We start from the raw sequence: 23444 nt of genomic DNA on the forward strand, positions 1-23444 counted from the left end.
AAAGCTTGCCTTCAGCAAGAGGCGCCCTCCGAGACCGGGGAGACTTTCGCAGCCGCCGAGCAGGAGGGCGAGGTGGTGACCTCATCGGAGCAGCCTGGCGGGGCCTAGAACTTCTTTTTTTCTTTTTACCATTCGAACACATTTTTTTTTATAACTTTGTATGAGGTTTTTCTAACCTCGAGACAATTGGCTTTATCAATTTATTGCTTTTAATTGATTTACCTCCTTTTGCCTCTATGCATTTTGGTAATAGTCTTAGTTTATTGTTGGTGTTGTGATTGACATTTTATGCTTTTCTAGGAAAAACATGCTAATCAATTTTGAACCAACTTCTAAGATAAGTCCTGGTTGTATCCTAGACATTAAATTAAAAACTTAGTTCGCATTAATTTTTTATTAATATCTCGTGCTTTTTAAGAAAAACAACAATCAATCAATTTGAATTAACTTCTAAGTTTTAGGACCTGGTTACATCCAGGACGTTAATTTGAAAACTTAGTTCATGTTAATTCTTGACTAATATCTTGTACTCTTTAAGAAAAACACCGATCAGTCAATTTTGAATTAACTTCTAAGTTTTAGGACCTGGTTACATCCAGGACGTTAATTTGAAAACTTAGTTCGTGTTAATTCTTGACTAATATCTTATGATTTATAAGAAAAACACCGATCAGTCAATTTTGAATTAACTTCTAAGTTTTAGGACCTGGTTACATCCAGGACGTTAATTTGAAAACTTAGTTGGCGTTAATTTTTATCAATATCTCGTGCTTTTTAAGAAAAACAACTATCAATCAATTTGAATTAACTTCCAAGTTTTAGGACGACCTGGTTATATCCAGGATACGACTTAGTTCGCATTAATCCTTTATCAATATCTCGTGCTTTTTAAGAAAAACACTGATCAATCGATTTGAATCAACTTCTAAGTCTTTAGGTTGACCTGGTTGTATCCAGGCACCATATGCCCCCCAAGTAATTAGGAAAGGGTCTTTCGTGGTTACTTGAGATTACATTATCAAATATACACAATAATGAAAAAAGATTTAATTCTCATTGCTTAATAAACAAAAAATGGCCTTTCTGAGTAAGCCTTACAAGGGTATTACTGATAATATTTCTTCAAATGGATGGCGTTCCAAGTTCGTGGGACTGTTTCTCCATTAAGCCGAGCTAGCTTGTAGGCTCCTTCCTTTATGACCTCGATTACTTGGTATGGCCCTTCCCAGTTCAGACCCAATACTTCGTCCTTGGGGTCCTTACTGGCTAAAAATACTCTCCCGAGGACCAGGTCGCCAATGCTAAAGGCGCATTTTTTTGACCTTGGAGTTGAAATAACGAGTGATTTTTTGCTGGTAATGCTCGAGCTGGAGCTGTGAATCTTCTCGTCTTTCATCAATTAGGTCGAGGGATGCGCAAAGCAGTTCATGATTGCAGTCCTGGTCATATGTCTGGACTCTATACGAAGACACCTTTATCTCGACAGGAAGGACTGCCTCACTCCCAAAAGCTAGGGAGAAAGGAGTATGACCCGTAGGAGTTCGATGCGAGGTCCGGTATGACCACAGTACCTGGTGGAGTTGTTCCAGCCAGACTCCCTTGGCTTTGTCCAGTCTCTTCTTAAGGCTTGCCTTTAGTGTCTTATTGACGGCCTCGACCTGCCCATTTTCCTAGGGATAGGCCACGGAGGAGAAGCTTTTCACAATGCCGTACCTTTCACAGAATTCGGTGAAGAGGTCGCTGTCGAACTGCGTCCCATTGTCTGATACGATTTTCTTTGGCAGCCCGAACCGGCAGATAATGCTTTTGACCACGAATTCGAGGACTCTCTTGGAAGTGATTGTTGCCAAGGGTTCTGCCTCAGCCCACTTGGTGAAGTAGTCGATAGCCACCACCGCGTAACGGACCCCTCCCTTTCCAGTAGGGAGGGCGCCAACCAAGTCGATTCCCCAGACCGTGAATGGCCACGAGGATGAGATCATCTTCAGCTCGACTGGGGGAGCTCGGGCAACTGTGGCGAATCGTTGGAACTTGTCACATTTCTTGACGTAAGAGATCGAGTCCTTTAACAGAGTGGGCCAGTAATATCCTTGTCTTAAGACCTTCGGGGCCAAGCTTTGCCCCCCAATGTGGTCCCCACAAAAACCCTCATGCACTTCTTGCAAAATGGTCTTTTCTTCGCTTGGCAGAACACATCGTAGGAGAGGTAGAGAATGCCCACGTCAGTACAATAGACCATCTACCACCGTATACCTTGGAGCCTGGTAAAGTATCCGCCTTGCGTCATTACGCTCTTCCGGTAACTTTCCTTCGGTGAGATATTCGAGGATGGGGGTCATCCAGGTCGGTCTGGCGTCGATCATCTCGACCTCCGCCCCAACTTCTTCTATGCTTGGTTTCTCCAAGAAATCTACCGGTACTAATCCCAAAGTCTCCGTCTCCCCAGAGGTAGCAAGCCTGGTGAGGGCATTTGCGTTGGCGTTCTGCTCCCGAGGTATCTGCTCAATTGAGCCCCGTTCAAATGCGGACAACTCGACTTTTACCTTGGCCAGGTAAGCAGCCATCTTGGTTCTCGTGCTTGATATTCACCTAGCACCTGGTTTACCACGAGCTGGGAATCACTGAAGCACTAAATGGAGCTGGCCTTCAGCTTCTGGGCCACCCTTAGCCCAGCCAGTAAAGCTTCATATTCGGCCTCGTTGTTGGATGCCTTGAATCCGAATCTCAATGCTGAGTGGAATCTATGTCCTTCTGGGGATATCAAAATGATTCCAGCCCCAGAGCCATTCTCGTTAGATGAGCCATCTACGAAGACCTTCCATGATGCCTGGACCGAGGTGGCTTGGGGCGAATCTTCCATAGGATCTTCTCGGAATCCTGTGCATTCTGCCACAAAATCAGCGAGGGCCTGGCTTTTTATTGCAGTTCGCGGAGTGTATAAAATCTCGAACTGGCTGAGCTCAATAGCCCACTTCAACAGGCATCCCGATGCTTCAGGTGTTTGCAAAACCTGCCTTAAAGGTTGATCGGTTATGACATGTATTGAGTAGGATTGGAAATACGACCTGTGCTTTCGGGAGGCCGTGATGAGACAGAATGCCATCTTTTCCATCAACGGATATCGGGACTCAGCTCTGAGAAGCCTCTTGCTGATGTAATAGACTGGTTTTTCAACCCAGTCTTCTTCTCGGACCAATACGGCACTAGCTGCATCTTCTGTAACAGCTAGGTAAAGGAAAAGAGGCTCTCCTGCCGTTGGTTTGGAAAATACGGGCGGCTCAGCTAGATGCACTTTCAGGTCGAGGAAGGCACGTTCACACTCCTCTGTCCATTCGAATTTCTTATTCCCCAGGAGCAGGTTGTAGAATGGCAGACACTTGTCGGTGGATTTAGAAATAAACTGATTGAGGGCTGCAACCCTTCCTGTCAGGCCTTGAACGTCCTTTCGTGACTGGGGTGAGGGAAGCTCGAGCAACGACCTGATCTTATCGGGGTTTGCCTCGATTCCTCTAGTGTTGACAATGAAACCTAGGAATTTTCCAGATGCGACCTCGAAAGTGCACTTCTGCGGGTTAAGCCTCATGCCATATTCTCTTAGTATCTTGAAGCATTCCTCTAGGTCGGAAACATGGTTATCGGTAGTTTTAGACTTGACCAGCACGTCGTCAACGTACACTTCCATGTTCTTCCCGATCTGGTTGGCAAACATCCTGTTCACCAATCTCTGGTATGTAGCACCAGCATTTTTCAGCCCAAACGGCTTGACCTTGTAACAATAGACGTTAGTTGGGGTCATGAAGCTAGTGTGCTCCTGGTCTGCTGGATTCATGGCGATCTGATTATAGCTCGAGTACGCATCCATAAAGGACATGAGCTCATTCCCCGCGGTTGCATCTACCAATTGGTCGATCCTTGGTTAGGGAAAACAGTCTTTAGGGCAAGCTTTGTTCAGATCGGAGAAGTCGATGCAGGTCTGCCATTTCCCATTGGGCTTCGGGACCAACACAGGATTGGCGACCCAGACCGGGAACTTAGCTTCACGGATAAAGCTGCACTTTTTGAGTCGGGCTACTTCTTCTTCGAGAGCTTAAGCTCGAGTTGTTCCCAGGCACCTCTATTTTTGGGACTTCGCGGGCACGCTCTTATCCAAATGGAGGGTGTGCATGATGACGCTTGGATTGATCCCCACCATGTCCTCATGTGACCATGCGAACACATCCAGGTTCTCCTGTAGGAACTTAATCAGCTCCGCCTTCCTCTTGCCACAGAGGTTTTTCCCGAGCTTAACCATCCGTGAGGGATTCTGTGGATCGATTTTTCCCTCCTCGAGCTCTTCGATAGCTTGGAGCTCGGACTTATCCTTGCCTACTCTTGGGTCTATATCATCACTTGGGACGATATTTTCCCCTTCGGTGCTTTGAGGTTTTTCAATCTCAGGATTAGGCAAAGGTTCCTGAGATTCCTCATTTCTATCCTTGACAGTCATCGTTAACTGCCCGGGTTTTAATTTTCCCTCCATGGAAATGTTGTAGCATTCCCTGGCAGCAAGTTGATCGCCACGGACTGTGCATATCCCCGTGGAAGAGGGGAATTTCAGCGCGAGGTGGCGGATGGAGGTAACAGCTTCGAACGCTATAAGTGTAGGTCGACCCAAAATGGCATTGTACGCGGTGGGACAGTCGATGACCACGAACTCAAGGAGTTTCGAGACTGTCCGAGGTCCCTCTCCCAAGGTGATCACCAGATCGATCGATCCTATTGCCGCTGATCCTTCTCCAGAGAATCCATAAAGAATCATGGAGGTTGCCTTTAGCTCGGTGACAAATAAACCCATCTTCTCCAGCGTGGACCGGAATATAAGGTTTACCGAGCTCCCATTATTGACCAGCACTCTCCTAACCCTCCGATTAGCGAGCTGCACTGCTACGACCAGAGGATCGTTATGAGGGAACTGGACGTGGCTGGCATCTTCTTCAGTAAAAATTATTGGTTGCCTTTCCAATCGTTGTTGCTTTGGCAGATGCTGCTTGGGGACGAACTCCACTCCATTATGAGCCTTAAGTTCGTTGACGTACCTCTTTTGGGCACCTCTGCTCGTGCCAGCCAAATGAGGACCTCCTGAGATTGTGGAGATCTCTCCTCTTATCACTGAAGGAGGGATGTCCTGATCTATCCGAGACCCAGGCTGACTGACCGGGACTTCCGGGGTTGGACGGCTTGCGGGAACCCTATTCCGGGCATACTGAGCCAAGGGTCCGGCTCTGATGAGAGTCTCAATCTCATCCTTCAGGTGTCTACAGTCATCGGTATTGTGGCCAATGTCGTTGTTGAACCGACAAAATTTGGAAGGGTCTCGCTTTCCCTTCTGGTGCTGTAATGGCTCCGGCTTCTTCCAGGGGAGCCGAGTAGAGTTTGCTAGGAAGATGTTCTCCCTAGAGTGGGTGAGCTCCGTATAAGTCGCATAGACCGACTTAAATTTTTCTACATATTTATTCTTCTTTGGGCTGTGCTGGTTGCCCTCGCTGCTCCCCTTTCTCTTGCCTCCACCAAACTGGTTATTCTGTATAATGGTTTGGGTCATTGTCACGACCTCCGTTCCCACTCCAACGGGCTGCTCAGGGACCTGGTTGGTTCCTGAAGCTGAGGCTTGCGCCTCCTCTAGGTTGATCCACCCCTGGGCCCTATTTAGGAATTCGTTTACGGAGCTGACTCCCTTCCTTTGTATCTCATTCCAGAGTCCCCCTCCGACGAGGATTCCAGTCCTCAAAGCCATGAGCTTAGAGCTGTCATCTGCCTCTTTGGCCCGAGCAGTGACGTTCGCGAATCTACTCAGGTAAGCCTTCAGAGGCTCGTCGGGTTGTTGCCTTACATTGGCCAGGGTGTCGGCCTTGACGCGGGCAGCCTGGGAAGCTCGGAATGCTCTCTTGAAGTCCGTAGAGAAAGTTTTCCATGAGCTTATTGACTGTTGCTTACTTTGTTTGAACCACTGTCTGGCTGGCCCAGTCAAGGTGGAGGAAAATATTAAACACCTTAGCTCGGGCCCAATGTTGTGGGCCATCATCAGGGTATTGAACATACCCAGGTGATCTGACAGATCTCCGTCTACGTTGAATTTGGACAAGTGCGACATATGGAAACCGGGCGGATATGCCGTTGTTGCTATGCCGGGGGCGAAGAGCTCGAGTTCGTCCCCAGAATCATATTCGTCCTTTTCTTTTTCAAATAGGAGCTTCCTCATTAGCTCCTCCATCTGAGCCAGGCGCTCAAGGGTTTTGTCCTGATTTCCTTGGTTGTTCTGGGGCTGTTCAACAACTCCGGATCCATTGTACACGTTTGGCGGGTTATTGTCCCTCCTATCTTGAGATAGGTTATATGGGACATTCCCGCTATTGCGTACCTCAGACAGGTCTTCCCTTGGGCGAGCACGGCTGCCGTTTCCCACTGGGTCTCCCCTCTGAGAGTTAAGACGATCTCGGAGGTCGCCCCTCGGGGTAGCTTGAGGACTTAACGCCGAGCTCAGGCGTTGGCGCAGGTCTCCGCCAGAAAGGTCACTTCGGCGGCTTCTGGTCCAATAGCTCCTGTTTGAGAAGCTTGGAGCCCGCCTCTGGGGGTGAGGATCCGGGACTTCTCTGGGCGCCCTGCTACGATGGGAAGGCCCTGCGGAAGGTGGATTTCTCCTACTGCTCCCATGAACAGGAATATCTCGGACTGGCTGAGGAGGAGACGGATATCTTATCGGTGGAGGAGGATGCCTGCCCGGGCAATCCTGGTCCCGTCAGGGCGGATTAGGTTAGGTCGGGGCCGCTTGGCTCTGCCAATCTATGGGTCCTGCGCTCGGCGGTCTGAGCGAGGTGCAGGATGGATGATCGGAGCGGGCTGTCGCTGTGAGCCCTCCCCGGATCTCCTTCGAGAATTCCCTCTAGACCTCCTGGGCACACTCGAGGGTGGAAGTGAGCTGGGAGTTGAAGTTCGGACCGATCGGCGGTACTGCTGCTCGGCCCTGGGTAGTTCTTCAAAAGCGGTCTCTCGGTGGTGCGATGAGGGAGTAGAGTTTGATGTCGGGGGTCTGGCCTGTAGAGTCCAAAGAACTTTACTTAGCTAAGTTAGATAGTATTATAATAGTAATAATAGTGTTATCTTTATGACTGTGGATTTTTGGTTCAGACCGGGATTTATTTGGACACTCATAGTAGTACTTGTAGATTTTCTAAGTTTAACCTATAGTTTAGGAATATTAATTTTAACCTAAGGTTTGATTAATATGACTGATATTGAGGATAATATTTATTATACTATAAGGTTTAGATAAGAACCAATAAGATAATAGCACATGTTATGTATAGGTTTATTAATGATTAAGTATTTTGAGGATTAAATCTATTAAGGTTAAAATTTGAATACTCTAAGGTCAGTCAGCAGCTTTGAAAACGTTAGAGGGCTTAGTCAAGGCTGTTTACTCAATTCAAATTAAGCTAAAAATGTGTAATTTCATGTTTAAATATTCAGCGTATGCCGATATATCGCAGCACGAAGATACGAAAAACACGAAACGTTGCACGATTGCCTCGGGCATACTGGCCCAGGCGATATATCGCCTCTCTCAGCATATTTTGAAAGTTTTAAAAAACGTTCTCCATTCAAACCTTCAACCTCTTGATAAGTCCAACATCTTTTTGAACGAGTCTTCAGCCTCTGCTGAATGATACTTCAAATGTTTTTCACTTAAAAAGCCATTATTTTTATTCATGTTAAATGAAGATCTCTTCATTCCTAAACTCTATAAATAGGACCTAGTACCCAGCCATTTATTCATCTATTACTCTAAGTTCAGAGGCTGCAAATTGCTAGGATATTGTGAGAGTGTAAACACTTGGGTTGGGAATCATAAGCTTGATCATTATAAGCTTATCAAACACTTGGGGAAGTAAGGTTTATTCACATTTCGGTTCAAGGTTTAGATTGGTCATTTAAGTCTTCAAGGTATTTCCAAACTCTAGTCCATTTCTGTATTATTTTCTTTAAAGTTCTCATAGTCTTCTACTCATATTCTAACCTTATTCCTATTCTTGGTTAGGAAATCTAGGTTCTTGAGCACAAGGTTTTTGGTAAGTATATTTTTAGTTCCTTCATCACTTTCATCCCTTTTCTTCAATATACTCACCATATTATAAATGGTTTTTAGGAGTGTTCCAAGGTCCCAAATCAGTTCTCATATCCCGATTATTTTGGTAAGGAAAATAGGATAGGATTTATGTGTTATATGCTTTTATATGTTATCTTATGATTTTATGTTATGTAATATGTTATGTTAAGTATGATTGTAGACTTGGGCATACCCCAAATAGCTTATGGGCATATGACTTGCTTAGCTAGCAAGACCCCACTAATCTAATGGGCATATGACTTGCTTAGTTTATGGGACCCCAAGTAATAATGGCCATTATAGTATGTATGTGACATAAGTGTTATGGTATGTTTTTATGTTGCATTATGAATTTTTATGTATATGGCTATATGTTAGATTTTCCTTGCTGGGCATTAGGCTCACTCCTTTTTGTTTATATGTGCAGGAAAATAGTTTTAGTGGCAGATAAGGTTCTTGGAAGCTTGGGGAATGTGTATTGAGGCGGAATGGATTCAAAGAGCCAAGAGTTTCGATTCGAGGATGTAGTTTTTGTTTCTTATGGTTTTTATATGTATTTTTCCGCATTTTATTATGTAATCTCTTTTTAATTATCATTATGTCATGTTTTGATTTTAAAACAATGGGATCCCATATCCTAACTTAAATTTCATGTAAGTTTGACCTTTGGTATTTTAAGTTTTAATAAAGTTATGATCTTTTCACTTGTAAGTTTTGTTAAAAATTAGTGTCTATGTATAGTTTTCGTTAATGGTCCAAGGTCTAGAGTAGTTGGGTCATTACATGGTCGACCGGCTAGGCCTGGACCAATTACCCCGGCGGGACTTATGAGTCTCGCCTTGCCTCTTTCCGACGTTAGCGTCGGTTGTAAGAGGGGGTAGTCGGGCCAACACCTCTCGAATCTGCTGGTTAGCTTTTTCTAGTTGACTCCTCAGTTGTGCATTCTCCATCTCCACTGCCGTGTAGAAATCTGGGTTCGGATTAGGTGGCCGGGGAGCTGAACTTCCAGTGTCATCTTGGCCTATTGGCTGCTTGCCCGGCCGCTGTGAACCTCAGGGTTCTGATCATCGGAGATGGCGGCATGATGGGCCTCCTGCCCATCACGTTGGTTCGCCTCGTTATCATGCCTTGAGCGAGTGACCACCATGGTTGGGTATTTGCGATAGCACCAATCTAACAAGCTCTCAATGAAAGCACCAAACTGTTGACGCGGTTCTTCGCCAACAGGTAATTAATAGAATAAGAGAATGGGATTAGTGCTAAGTAACGAACCGTAACAGATGAATGATCTTAAAATAAAATGGTGATACGAATACTTTTTTAGGTGGTTCAAAGGTTAAAATCCTTCTACTCCACCAGCCAATATTATTGAGAGTTTTCTGGTATTCTTTACATGGTATTTCTTTACACAATAGAATCCAACCCTTTGCAACTCCCAGGGTCTCCATATTTATAGGAGAGGGCACTTGGGGGTTGGCAAGGGGGGTCATCCCGTGACCGTCTTACCCATCATGTCACTTCTGTGACATTCATTATTAATTCCTAAAACCTGACAAATGAAGTGTGGTCTAATCAATAGGTAAGGGGGATAATGGGCCGCACGACCCAACCCAGTCGTGGGTGCCTGAACACGCACGTTTATGCTGCATATCTGAGAATTCAGGGATATATCAGACACGTGATGTCTGATATATGCACGTTTACATTGCGTGGTTGACTTTATAAAGGGTCATAGCTTCCAACTCAAGCTTGTACCTCGAGCTGGATGGCTTCTTAACCCGCGGTGTCTATACCTCTGACCCGACTCCTTAGTACCCTTAGTAAGCCTTTGCTTACCTCGAGCTAAAGAGGTAAGAGCTGGCGACAGCAGCTCCGGGCACGTGGCATCCACGTGGCTGATATAATTATGCCATACCTCAGCTCGCTAATAGCCCGTGGAGAATTAGGGCGTACATTAGTCAATTGTATAATTTAATAACAAAATATTCTATTTCAATAGTATATATATACATCTTACATGAGTAGTTAACCAATTGATAGGTCTAGAATCCATGCAAAAGTCACACATATATCTCACTACATAATATCCACACTCAATATTCGATGGTTGTTGAGGACACTGCACAAATTCATAAAATATAAATAACAAGATAAAAAGACTTTGATAATTTAAATTTTCAATACAATATTATATTGTAATATTTTAAAGTAATTATCAAATGTAATATATATTATGTGATATTATTTTATAACTTACTTTTATAGATTTCCATGTAATACCAGACTCTTTTGGTTGCCTATTTTTGGAGGTACTATAGTAATCAAAAACCCTAATAAACAAATAAAATATTTAATAATTAATTTAAAGTAAAAATTAAATAAGACTAATCCGTAGCACTATTTAACTTACATTGCCATTAGACTTTTAATTTAGTTACGTGGGGTAGTCTAATTGGATCAAGCCAATAATATGTATCACGCAATGGATCAATTATTACTAGCATCCAATGATATCTGCTGACCATAAAATACGATATTGTATATAAATTAATATATTGATAATGTAATTAGTTAAATAAATAAATCTTACCCAATATGAATAGGAAACAACCAAAATTGTCTTGTTTCTGTGTCTTCCAAGCGATTTTCCATTGATATTGCATTTTTTGTTTGACACGAATCCAAAGCCAAAGTTGGATGAAAGAAACGAAAATATTGTGCTCAATTTGCTTTTTCCAACTTTCGATGTAAGATCCTAAATATTACAATTGAATTTGTAAGACAAATAATGTTATTTTGTGCAAGAGAATTATGTGAAAGGTATTTCTTTTTTACCTGATCCAAAATGCTATACAAGGAGCTCCAATCTCTGTCATGGTGCCAAGGTGAATCACATCTTCAGGTGAAATAAATAAGTATTGACCACTATCCAAAATTTATGGGCCCATGGCAATACGAAATGTGTGTGAAGGTTCATAAAGTCGAACAGCTAGTAATACAACTTTTACACTCTTTGGAGCATCCTTGGGCATCTCAAATTGAATTGGAGATTTTGCACTTCCTTTAAACTTGTGGAGGATGTATTGAGAATTTGTGAAGAAGAAGGTTGATATTCTCTTTTACATGGCTCCAGTCGCGGTGAAAGGCTTTGTTATTTATTCTGAAACAAAAGATAAAATTAATAATTGATTAGAAAAAAACATCATAAATTATATTTAATATTGGATTTAAAATTTAAAATTTAATGAAACCATTGATGGAGGAGGTGTGATTTGTGACTCTAATGCTCTTTGTTCTAATAATCGACTTTGTTGTGATTCGTAGAACTTCTCCATATTCTCTTGAACAATTCTTGCAATGTTGTTATTTTGTTCGTTTTTAAGATCTTCAACGATTTTCTCTAATTTCTTCAAATGTTCATCTTCAATCTCTTCACGTTTGGATGATAACTGGGTTGAAATCTTCTTTCCGGGTATAGGACCAAAACCTCGTAACCAACCATATTTTTCTTCGCCTAAAACTTGCTTGTATATAGCAATCTCATCCACTACTAGTAACAATCCATCTTCAAATTGAATGAGTTTCTCTTTTCGTAACTCTACCATTTCCTTCTACAATAACAACAAAATAATAGCGTAATAGTTTTACAAAAGTTAGAAGGTAAAAATTCATAATTTTTAAAAGTCGAACAGACATATTTGTCCTCGGCTATTATGTGGGTCCACTCATTCTTAATTGTAAAATGAGTTTTTCGAAACATTTCAGTCTCTCCAAACTTCATTGTTTCTTGTTGTACTTTGTCATCCATTGTGTTGTTTTGATTTCTGTAATGCATTTAAATAATTAATAACATTAAATATAATAAAATTACAATGATATTGTGTCAAAAATATGTTTACCTCCTCAAGTAAATACTGAAGAAACACTTGATCTATTTTTTTACCCTACATTTGACTTTTTCTATAAAATACTTTTCATGTGAGTTTTAAGAATTAAAAATTATGAAATGTGTACAAATTCAAGAAAGATATAATACATTCCATTCTTCATTAGAGAAGCATGCATTGCACATCCATTTCCAATCTTCGTCTCTTAGCACTAACTTCACAGGACGATTTTCTAAAGGATTTTTACCTTCTTTGATGATATTTTTGTATTGTGTATGAGAATTGTTATGATAGTCTTTATAGCGCTCTGAACAATAGTGATTGCATATAGTTTCTAGATATGGATCTTTTCTAAAATCCATTTCGAATACGTCCTACAAAACGAATTTAAGAAAATAAATAAATTATTAAAAATTATAAAATAAATTGTTTTTATGTAAAAATAATATTATAAAATACATGTACAAACATAAACATACCATGATACGAGCATATACAGCTTTCTTATCTTCTGGGGGAATTTTGGCCCAGCCACTATACTGAAGTGGAGCATGATGGCGTACTTTTACACCAACAGTGTTCGCAAATGTACTGGCATGTGTCCCATGAACTCAAAGTTCACCTTTTTTTTATAGGAAATCCTTAACTTACTTGTATCATCCTTTAATAAACGTCTAACACTATCCCCACGAGTAGGGCGACGAGTTCTCTTCTTTGATTATGTACAATAATTATAATATCACTTATAATCAAAACTATTTTCATAAATTTTTAATGTATATATTATCATAAGTCATACATGAACACTTTGTACCTTCTAAGGATTCATGTGTTTCATCATTTAGTGGTATTGCTGATTCATCATTTGGAGAACATGACAAAGGAGAAGGAGACTGTGTAGATGATGAAGAGTTAATATGCGTCCTCTTACGACCAAACAACCTTCTACTTGTTAATGGTGGATCGAGAGACTTCTTATTTGACATGATTAAAGAGCTGAGAATATGTAATTAGTATTAGCACATAATAATTTTACATAATAAAAAATTTACAAAATAATAATAATCACAAACTTTATGATTAATCACTTTCATCACTCAAAATTGTTTCTTCGGAATCATTAATTAAAGCTTCTTTATTGTTTATTTTGTTTTGGACTTGATCATTATGATCTATTAGAAGATCATTGAACAATCCACCATCACATTCTATATCTGCAATATCACCTCGAATAAGGTTAGTATCACTTGTCGTTGAATCAAAATTTACGTCAATGTCATTCGACGATTCTTCTTGATATGCTTCAAAATTGATGATAGTGGGATCTTCATCATCAACTTCACCATCCTCTGGCTTTGATGGTATGTCCCAAATGTGCCGATGATTTACTTTCTGCACCACTTTCCAATCTTTATTTTTTTAAGGTCGTCCAAATAAGAAACTGAACTTACTTGATTGGCAATAACAAATGGTTCATCTTCAAACCATTTTGAGCTGGTGTTTATACTAGTAAAATGATATTCAGTGTACATTCTATTTTCACTTTCGTTGATATTGTACCAAGAACATTTGAACAATATAACTTTGTTCCAATATAGGTAATGCACTTCCCAAATTTCATCGATGACACCGTAAAAATCACATATTTTTCCATCATATTCAGCTTCAACCTTAATACCATAGTTTTGAGTTAAACATTTTTCATTTCGACTTTTTGTATGGTATCGAACTCCATTAACAATACAACCAACATATGTACAAACAAAATAATCTAGTTGCATTACAATTGCATGCAAATCTTCTTGTGCTTCACCGGATGATGTTTCATTCATTTTTTTTTTATCTATGATCACAATAACATATTGTAAATGTAAAATGAAGGCGCATAATAAATTTAAAATATCAAACAGAGATATTTTAAACTTACTTTATTTTCAAACCAAGTTGAAAATTCATTCTTTTGCACTTGATCAATATCCAAAATTCATTTTGATTGTAAGAATAATCTATGTTCACTGTTTTCATAATAAGCACTTGAAAGATTAATTTTATGCTAAAACATTATTGTGTTAGAATTAGGAAAATAAAAAGCAATAAACTTACGTTAAGTATGGTTCTAACTCAGGACAATTATTTAAAATGTACCATTGTACTTGGTTTCTTTGATCTTGAGTCAATGTGATAGATGATTGTCTTCCAAATGGTCTCGTAGGTTCGTTGAATATAGATAGGGTAGATTGTTTTCTAATTCCAAGGTGTTCAGGATTATGATCCAGAAGATTAAAGTGTGTTTCTATTCCATGAAGATACATTGAACAAAAATTTAATGCCTCAGTAATAACGTCTCCTTTGGCAATGGAACCTTCAGGTCGGGCTTTGTTCTTTACATATTTTTTCAAATGACCTAATTCCCTAAAAATTATTATGTTCTTAATAAATAGTAATAAAAATATTGTCTTTAATGATTATAAAATAATTTAAGTTGTAATTTATATTACCTTTCGATCGAATACATCTATCTCATTTGTACTGGACCGCCTAACTTAGCTTCTAATGGCAGGTGCACCGCAAGATGTATCATCACATCGATGAAAGCAGGAGGAAAAATACTTTCTAATTTACATAGCGTGAACACAATGCCCTCTTCCAATTCATCTAAGTCTTTCACATATAATGTCCTCGCACATAGCTTTTTGAAGAATAACCACACATAACTTTAATGTGCATTAAATTAACAATAAATGTTAAGGGTGAGAATGTTGTGCATCGAAAATACAACTCTTTTTATGCTTCAACAAATAATTCAGGCAATATATTCCTTTCATTGTTGTGGTCATTTGAATCTCCAAGGTTCACAAAATCACTATTCTGATGATATTGATTAGCTAAATCTTCTAATGCTGGTATCATATCATCATCGTCTTCATTATAACTATCACATGATATTTCTTCTTCTTCACTATTTGTTTCTAGTTCCTCTAGGTCTTCGTTTACTTCTGTGATATCTTCCACATGATACTCCCACGTAACATATTTACTATAAAATCCCTTTACGAATATATGATGCTCAATTGTCTCCAAGTCATGGTAATATAAGTTCATACATGAAACACATGGACATCGAATTTTATTTTCACCATTTAAGTGAAGCGTTGATAATTTAATAAAACTCTTAAGTCCATCAAAATATTCTACAGATAATCTATTCTTTTGGAAAATCCAATTTTTATCCATCATTTCTCTATTATCTTTCGAACAAGTAGATGATGAATTATATTACATTGACAAAAATAAAACACTTAATTAGCCATTGAATTATAGTTATAGGGTATGATATGGTTATGGTACAAAAAAAACATGTATCCGATGTGGGTATAGGGTAGGATACGTGTAGAGTCCAAGAACTTTACTTAGCTAGTTAGATAATAGTAATAGTAGTAGTATTTTTATAACTGTGGATTTTGGTTCAGATCGGGATTTAATTGGACACTCATAGTAACACTTGTAGATTTTCTAAGTTTAACCTATAGTTTAAATATATTAATTTTAACCTAAGGTTTGATTAATATGACTGATATGGATGATGATATTTATTATATTATAAGGTTTAGATAGACCCAATAAGAAAGTAACACTTGTCATGTGTATGTTTAATGATAATTAAGTATTTTTGAGGAATAAGTTTATTAAGAGTAATATTTGAATATCCTAGGGTCTGCCAGCAGCTTTGAAAAACGTTAGAGGACTTAGTCAAGGCTGTTTACTCAATTCAAATTAAGCTTAAAATGTGCAATTTCGTGTTTAAATATTCAGCGTATGCCGATATATCGCAGCTATAGGGGGCGATATATCGCAGTACGGGGATACAAAAAACACGTAACTTCGCACGAGCACCTCGACGAGCCTGGGGCATGCTGGCCCAGGCGATATATCGCCTACAAAGGGAGATATATTGGCTCCCTTAGCATAATTTTAAATGTTTTTGAAAACATTCCCATTTTAATCTTTAACCTCTTGATAAGTCCAACATCTTTCTGACCGAGTCTTCAGCCTCTGCTGAACGATAATTCAAATATTTTTCACTTAAAAAGCCATTATTTTATTCAAGTTAAATGAAGATCTTTTCATTCTTGAACTCTATAAATAGGACCTAGTACCCAGCCATTTACTCATTCATCAAGCTAAGTTCAGAGGCTGCAAGTTGCTAAGTTATTTTGAGAGTGTAAACACTTGGGTTGGGGATTATAAGCTTGATCATTATAAGCTTACCAAACACTTGGGAAGTAAGGTTTATAGCACATTTCATTTCAAGGTTTAGGTTGGTCATAGAAGCATTCAAGGTATTCCAAACTCTAGTTCATTTGGTATTATTTTTCTTTAAGTTCTTATAGTTTTCTACTCGGCACCCTAACTTTATTCTTTATTCTTGGATAGGAAATCTATGATCTTGAACATAAGGTTTTTGGTAAGTATATTCTTAATGGTATAGTTCCTCCATTCTTTTCATCTCATTCTCTTTAGTATACTTACCCTTCCATTTATGGTTTTTAGGAGTGTTCATAAGTCTCAAATCTGTTCTCATATCCCGGTACTTTTGGTAAGGAAAATAGGATAGGATTTTATATGTTATGTTATGTGTTATCTTATGATTTAAGTGTTATGTTAACTTATGATTTGTGTATGTTTGTAGACTTGGGCATATGACCTGTACACTAACAAGCCCCAATAAATTTAGGGGCATATGACTTGCTTAGCTAGCAAGCCCCATAAATCTAATGGGCATATGACTTGTTTAGTTATGGGACCCCAAGTAATAATGGTCATTATAGTATGTGTGACATATATTTATGATATGTTTTATGTTGCATTATGAATTTTATGTATATGATTTTTGTGTTAGATTTTCCTTGTTGGGCATTAGGCTCACTCCTTTATGTTTTTATGTGCAGGAAAATAGTTTGATGGCGGGAAAGGTTCTTGGAAGCTTGGGGATGTGTATTGAGGCGGAATGGAGTCAAAGGACCGAGTGTTCGATTCGAGGATGAAGTCTCTTTAATAATTGTTTTATATGTATTTTCCGCACTTTATTATGTAATTCATTTATTTACAATTATGTTATGTTTTTCTTTTAAAACAATGGGATCCCATATCCTACTTTAAATTTTATGTAGTTTAACATTTGTTTTTACAAGTTTTTAATGAAGTAATGATTATTTCACTTGTAAGTTTTATTAAAGATTAGTGTTTATGTATAGTTGTTGTTAATGGTCCAAAGTCTAGAGTAGTTGGGTCATTACAGTTGGTATCAGAGCAACGGTTCCTTCGCATGAAGTTCTTCTCGATACACACGCTCAAAGCTCCGAATATGACCGCCAAGCAAGTATTTAAGTTATAGTTATTTTGCTTATGTGTATAGCTAACGATTTTAGCATTTATGTTTTCAGTAAGTATGAACGGAGCATTAACCAATGAGGATATCTGAGCCATTAAGGCTTTAAAAAGAATAAGAGAACCAAGAAAAACCGTAGGAGCACTAGAGAGAATCACTTGAAGACTGCTTTTGTTCCACAAAGAAATAGGTCACCTTCAAGAGTCTAAGCAAATTATGATGAGAGCAACAGAACAATATGTATTGGTAATTAGACTGTTTAGAGATTTTCATCCTGTAATAGCAGCCTTAGAGGAAATATGGGAAACAATGGATGATGAAGATGAACTGCCAGCAGCAATGCGATATTACTTTCTCTTAGTTTCATTGCAAAATTAGAATTTCAGTTTACAAATGAGCAAAAACATAGGATTTTTACAAACCTTCCTAGAGGACATTTTGATGCACATGATAATGAAGATTATGAAGAACTAGATGATGATATGCTAGATGAAGGATCGGATGTAAAAGATCCTGATTTTTAGAATAGTTAGTTTTCATTGTTTGTTTTATTTATTTTTGTTTTATGGTTGTAATAAGTGAAAAACTATTTCCAAATTAATATCATGTTATTTTGTTATCATGTATGGGTTTGATTTTTTATTTTCGCAATCATAATAAATAATAAATAAAATAAATAATGACTAAGTTCAGTGAGGGTGGATACAAATCAATGAACCAAGTTTCTATTTTGAGAGTTAGGGGGCCATAGTAGTGGGAACGATTTTACTGATCCCATCCCTCCCTCCCTCAATATGGTTAACTTTGGAACAAAGATGAGTTTCGAGCCTGAGAATTAAGTCATATAGGATGATTAGAAACAGACTTAGAAATAATAAAGATGGCTTGTTTTTATAAGTATAGAAACCCATTCTAAAAAAAATAAAAAATAAAGAAGACTTATAACATTTTCATAAGAAGTCATAATCAATAAGGTCTAAGATATGTTTGTTTTAGAATAAGTTTTGCCTTAGAGCCTATTAGGTAAAGTTCTAACATGTTTCTTTCAACTGTTAGAACTCTGCTACGATGTCGCTCCGAAGATCTGCATGCACCAATGGAAACGCCTCTAACGCTGTTCCAGTGAACAATGAAGCCCCTCCAGTTCGCATAAGCGGAGTGCGTGCTACTGCTAGCTGCAACGCGCCGGCACCGCCAGCTGCCAACACTATGGAGATCGCCAGACTGCGACAACAAGTCAAGGAAATTTTGCAACAACAACGACAACAGGCTCAGCCTCCGCCTCAGCCGCAGCCGCAGCCACAGCAAATGGCCTTAGCACCCCAACAAGTTGGTCCATATGGGGGATGGCCAGTGGCGAACTACGCGCCGTATCCAGTATAGAATATGGAGCCAGTGTAGGAGAGGTTCCGCAAACAGCATGCTCCAAACTTCGAAGGGACTACAGACCCCTTTGAGGCAGAAGAGTGGCTAAGGAATGTGGAGCCAATACTGACGCACATGAATCTCAATAATGTGGACCGTATATCCTGCATCTCGTCATTGCTCAAGAAGGATGCCAGGATATGGTGGGACTTGGTCCAGCAATCGCATGATGTTGCCACCATGACATGGACTCAATTTGTGGAGCTGTTCCACAAGAAATATTATAATTTGGTTGTACTCGCTTCGAGAGTTGAGGAGTTCGCCAACTTGAAGCAAGGTAGTTTATCAGTAGCAGAGTATGATCGTCAGCTCGACCGCCTAGCAAAGTTCGCATCTAAGATGGTTCCAATTGATTTTCTGAGGGTGAACAAGTTCGTTAGAGGACTTCGACCAAAGATCGAGATGGGGGTTAAGCTAGCAAACTCAGGGAATACTACATATGCCGATGTTCTTGAGACAGCAATAGAAGTAGAGAGGTTGCAGGCTAATGTAAGTAAGGAGGAAGCCAGTAAGCCTGAGCCTAGATGGCAGGGTCAACCTCAGATCAGTCGGAATCATAATAGCAACAATAAGTCCAGCAACAACAGTAACGGTCAGAAGAGAAGGCATCCAGATAACAAGCAATCTGACAGTGATAAGACGGCACAGACAAATAATGGGGGAAATAGGTCGGGTTACGTGGAATACCCGCCATGTGCTAAGTGTCAAAAGAAACATCCTGGAGAATGTCGCGCAAACACCAAGGAATGTTTTAACTGTGGTCAGGAAGGACACCGGAAAAGAGATTGCCCTCAACGTAAGCCAGAAGGAAAGAAAGCGACAAGATGGTTCCTGCTAGGGTTTTTGCCTTAACCCAAGGAGAGGCTGATGCTAGCAATAAGGTGGTCACAGGTCAGGTTTATATCCTCAATAACATATGCTCTGTATTATTTGATTCGGGAGCCACTCATTCATATATCTCGTTAGGAATGATAGAAAATCTAGACAAACCTTGTGAAAGATTTAGAACTAGGTTTGTAACTAAGTTGCCTTCAGGCAAAGTAATTCTATCATCACGGATAGTACGAGGCGTACCAATCAAGATTGAGGACATAGAACTAGAAGGAGATCTGATAGAACTGGTGATCAAGGAATTTGACGTGATACTAGGCATGGACTGGCTAGCACGGCATGGCACAACCATCGACTGCAAACGCAAAAAGGTGATGTTCGAGACTCCTGACGGCCAGAAACTATGCTTCATGGGACAAGCTTCAGGATTTCGCACCCCGTTAGTATCATCTCTCAAAGCTCAGAGAATGATGGAGAGAGGATGTCAAGCGTTCTTAGCCAGCATCACAAATGTGGAAAAGGAGACACCACTTAAGGTTGGAGACATCAGTATTATACGAGAATTTCCAGAGATATTTCCCGATGACTTGCCAGGATTTCCGCCAACTCAGAAGATTGACTTCACAATAGAATTAGTACCTGGCACCGAGCCTATCTCTAAGGCACCATACCGAATGGCACCTACGGAACTCAAGGAGTTAAAGACACAGCTACAAGAACTCCTAGACTTGGGTTTTATTAGGCGGAGCCATTCGCCATGGGGAGCTCCGGTGCTATTCGTGAAGAAGAAGGATGGAAGTATGTGGATGTGTATATACTATCGCGAGCTGAACAAGGTAACGATTAAGAACAAGTACCCGCTACTCCGGATCGACGACTTATTTGATCAACTCCGAGGCACGACTGTATTTTCAAAGATCGATTTACGGTCTGGGTATCATCAGCTCAAGGTAAAGGGAGAAGATATTCCTAAGACAGCCTTTAGAACTTGTTATGGACATTACGAGTTCTTGGTTATGTCCTTTGGTCTTACCAACGCACCAGCCGCGTTTATGGACTTGATGAATAGGGTCTTCAAAGACTAATTAGATAAATTCGTCGTTGTGTTCATCGACGATATCTTAGTATACTCTAAGGATGAAGTAGAGCACGAGGAACATTTGAGGTTGATTTTGTCACGACTGAAGGAGCATCAACTCTACGCCAAGTTCAAGAAATGCGAGTTTTGGATTTCTCAAGTGGCGTTCCTTGGACACATTATATCAAAAGACGGAGTTGCAGTAGCCCATCAAAGGTAGAGGCCGTGAAGGATTGGCCAAGACCAAAGAACGCATCTGAAGTAAGAAGCTTTCTAGGGTTAGCAGGTTATTATAGGAGGTTTGTAGAGGGCTTTTCTAAGATAGCCACTCCGCTCACCAACCTGGCCTGGAAACAACAAAGATTCAACTGGAATGATAAGTGTGAAGAAAGCTTCCATTTGCTTAAGGAAAAGCTTTGCTTAGCACTAGTACTCTGTCTACTGACACCCAACGATAAGTTCGTAGTCTACTGCGATGCATCGAAGCAAGGATTGGGTTGCATGCTAATGCAAAATGACAAGGTGATAGCCTACGCCTCACGACAGTTGAAGGATTACGAGCAGCGCTATCCAACTCACGATATGGAGTTGGCAGCGGTGGTCTTTGCATTGAAAATCTGGCGCCATTATCTTTACGGAGAACGGTGCGAGATTTATACGGAACACAAGAGTTTAAAGTACTTCTTTACTCAGAAGGAGCTGAATATGAGGCAGCGCAGGTGGTTAAAGTTAGTAAAAGATTACGACTGTGAAATCTTATACCACCCGGGGAAGGCGAACGTAGTTGCCGATGCGCTTAGTAGGAAAAGTTATGGAAATTTAGCAGCTTTAGCCGGAATAGAAAAGCCGCTACAGCAGGAGCTGATCAGTGCCAGAATAGAAGTAGTTGTAGGCAAGCTGGCTAACTTGTCTATCCAGTCGAATCTACTAGAAGATATACGGATTGGTCAGAGACATGATGACACACTAGCAGCACATATGGATGCAGTCAGAGCAGGCAAGACCACAGATTTCTCAATATCTAGTCAAGGTTTATTGAAATATAAGGATCGGGTATGCGTGCCAAATGATCAAAGGATTAAGAAGACGATTCTAGAAGAAGCGCACAGTACCCCATACTCAGTTCACCCAGGGTCTACCAAGATGACTCATGAATAGGCAATCTATTGGTGGCCAGGGATGAAGAAGGACATAGCCGAGTTTATGTCTAAGTGTCTTGTATGCCAGCAAGTGAAAGCAGAGCATCAGCGGGCTGCAGGCTTATTGCAACCGCTTAGCGTACTAGAATGGAAGTGGGATGATATAGCTATGGACTTCGTGACAGGTTTGCCAAGGAAAAATAAGCAGCATGATTCTGCTTGGATAGTAATAGATAGACTAACCAAGTATGTTAAGATTTCATGTACAGCTTTTCATCCTCAGATAGACGGGCAGTCCGAGCGTACGATTCAGATTTTAGAAGATATGCTACGCGCATGTGTACTTGATTTCGGAGGAACATGGAATAAGTACTTGCCTTTGATAGAGTTCTCCTACAACAATAGCTACCAGTCAACGCTTGGGATGGAACCTTATGAATTGCTTTATGGAAGAAGGTCTCGATCACCATTACACTGGGACGAGGTAGGAGAAAGGCAGCTTCTAGGTCCCGAAGCTGTTAGACAAGCTCAAGAAGCAGTAGCGCTTATTAGACAGCGCATGCTTGCTGCTCAAAGCCGTCAGAAAAGCTATGTGGATGCCAAGCGACGCGATGTGGAATTCAAAGTCGGAGATCAAGTCTTCTTGAAGATATCTCCTATGAAAGGTGTAAAGCGGTTTGGGAAGAAAGGCAAGCTTAGTCCCCGGTTTATAGGTCCTTTTGAGATATTGGACAAAGTGGGAGCAGTTGCGTATAGACTAGCCGTACTGCCAGCATTAGCAGATAGTCACAACGTGTTCCACATCTCGATGCTATGCAAGTATGTGTCAGACCCATCTCACGTCCTCAAGTACGATACGATAGCACTCTAGAAATACTTAAGTTACGAGGAACAACTGGTTAGCATCCTAGATAGGGGGTGAAGCACTTACGGTCCAAGAGAATTCCTATAGTCAAAGTCCTATGGAGTAATAGTTCTGAACGAGAGGCAACGTGGGAATTGGAGGAGGACATGCAAGGCCGGTATCCAGAGTTATTTGGTAAGTAAATTTCGAGGAAGAAATTCTTTTTAGTAGGGGAGAATTGTAGAGTCCAAGAACTTTACTTAGTTAGTTAGATAATAGTAATAGTAGTAGTGTTGACGCCATTTTTCGTCAACAGTGAAATAAGAGCACAAAAACAATAATCAGTTATGGCCAATAAAAATATGATAAGACAAATGAGATTTTTTACGTGGTTCAGCAGTTAACTCTACCTAGTCCACGAGTCCTTGTTATTAAACTTAAGATGATCTCTGAAAATTCAAGGATGAATTCCCCAGAGTTTTCTCTCAAGATTACAAAAGTTCGATCCTTTACAATGATACATGACCTCTCTATTTATAGAGGAGGTTTCAGAATACTATCCCACATATTTTGGGAAGTTATTCTTTATATGCAAATAAATTTAATGGCATTCAAAGCCTGTAATCCTATATACAAGGAAACGTCCCCTGAAGATCAGGGGGTGTATAACTGAGCAATTAATATCCCTTGATTATAGGGGATTTATAG

Source organism: Humulus lupulus, chromosome 7 (genome assembly GCF_963169125.1).
Source record: "Humulus lupulus chromosome 7, drHumLupu1.1, whole genome shotgun sequence".
Classification (NCBI taxonomy): Eukaryota; Viridiplantae; Streptophyta; class Magnoliopsida; order Rosales; family Cannabaceae; genus Humulus; species Humulus lupulus.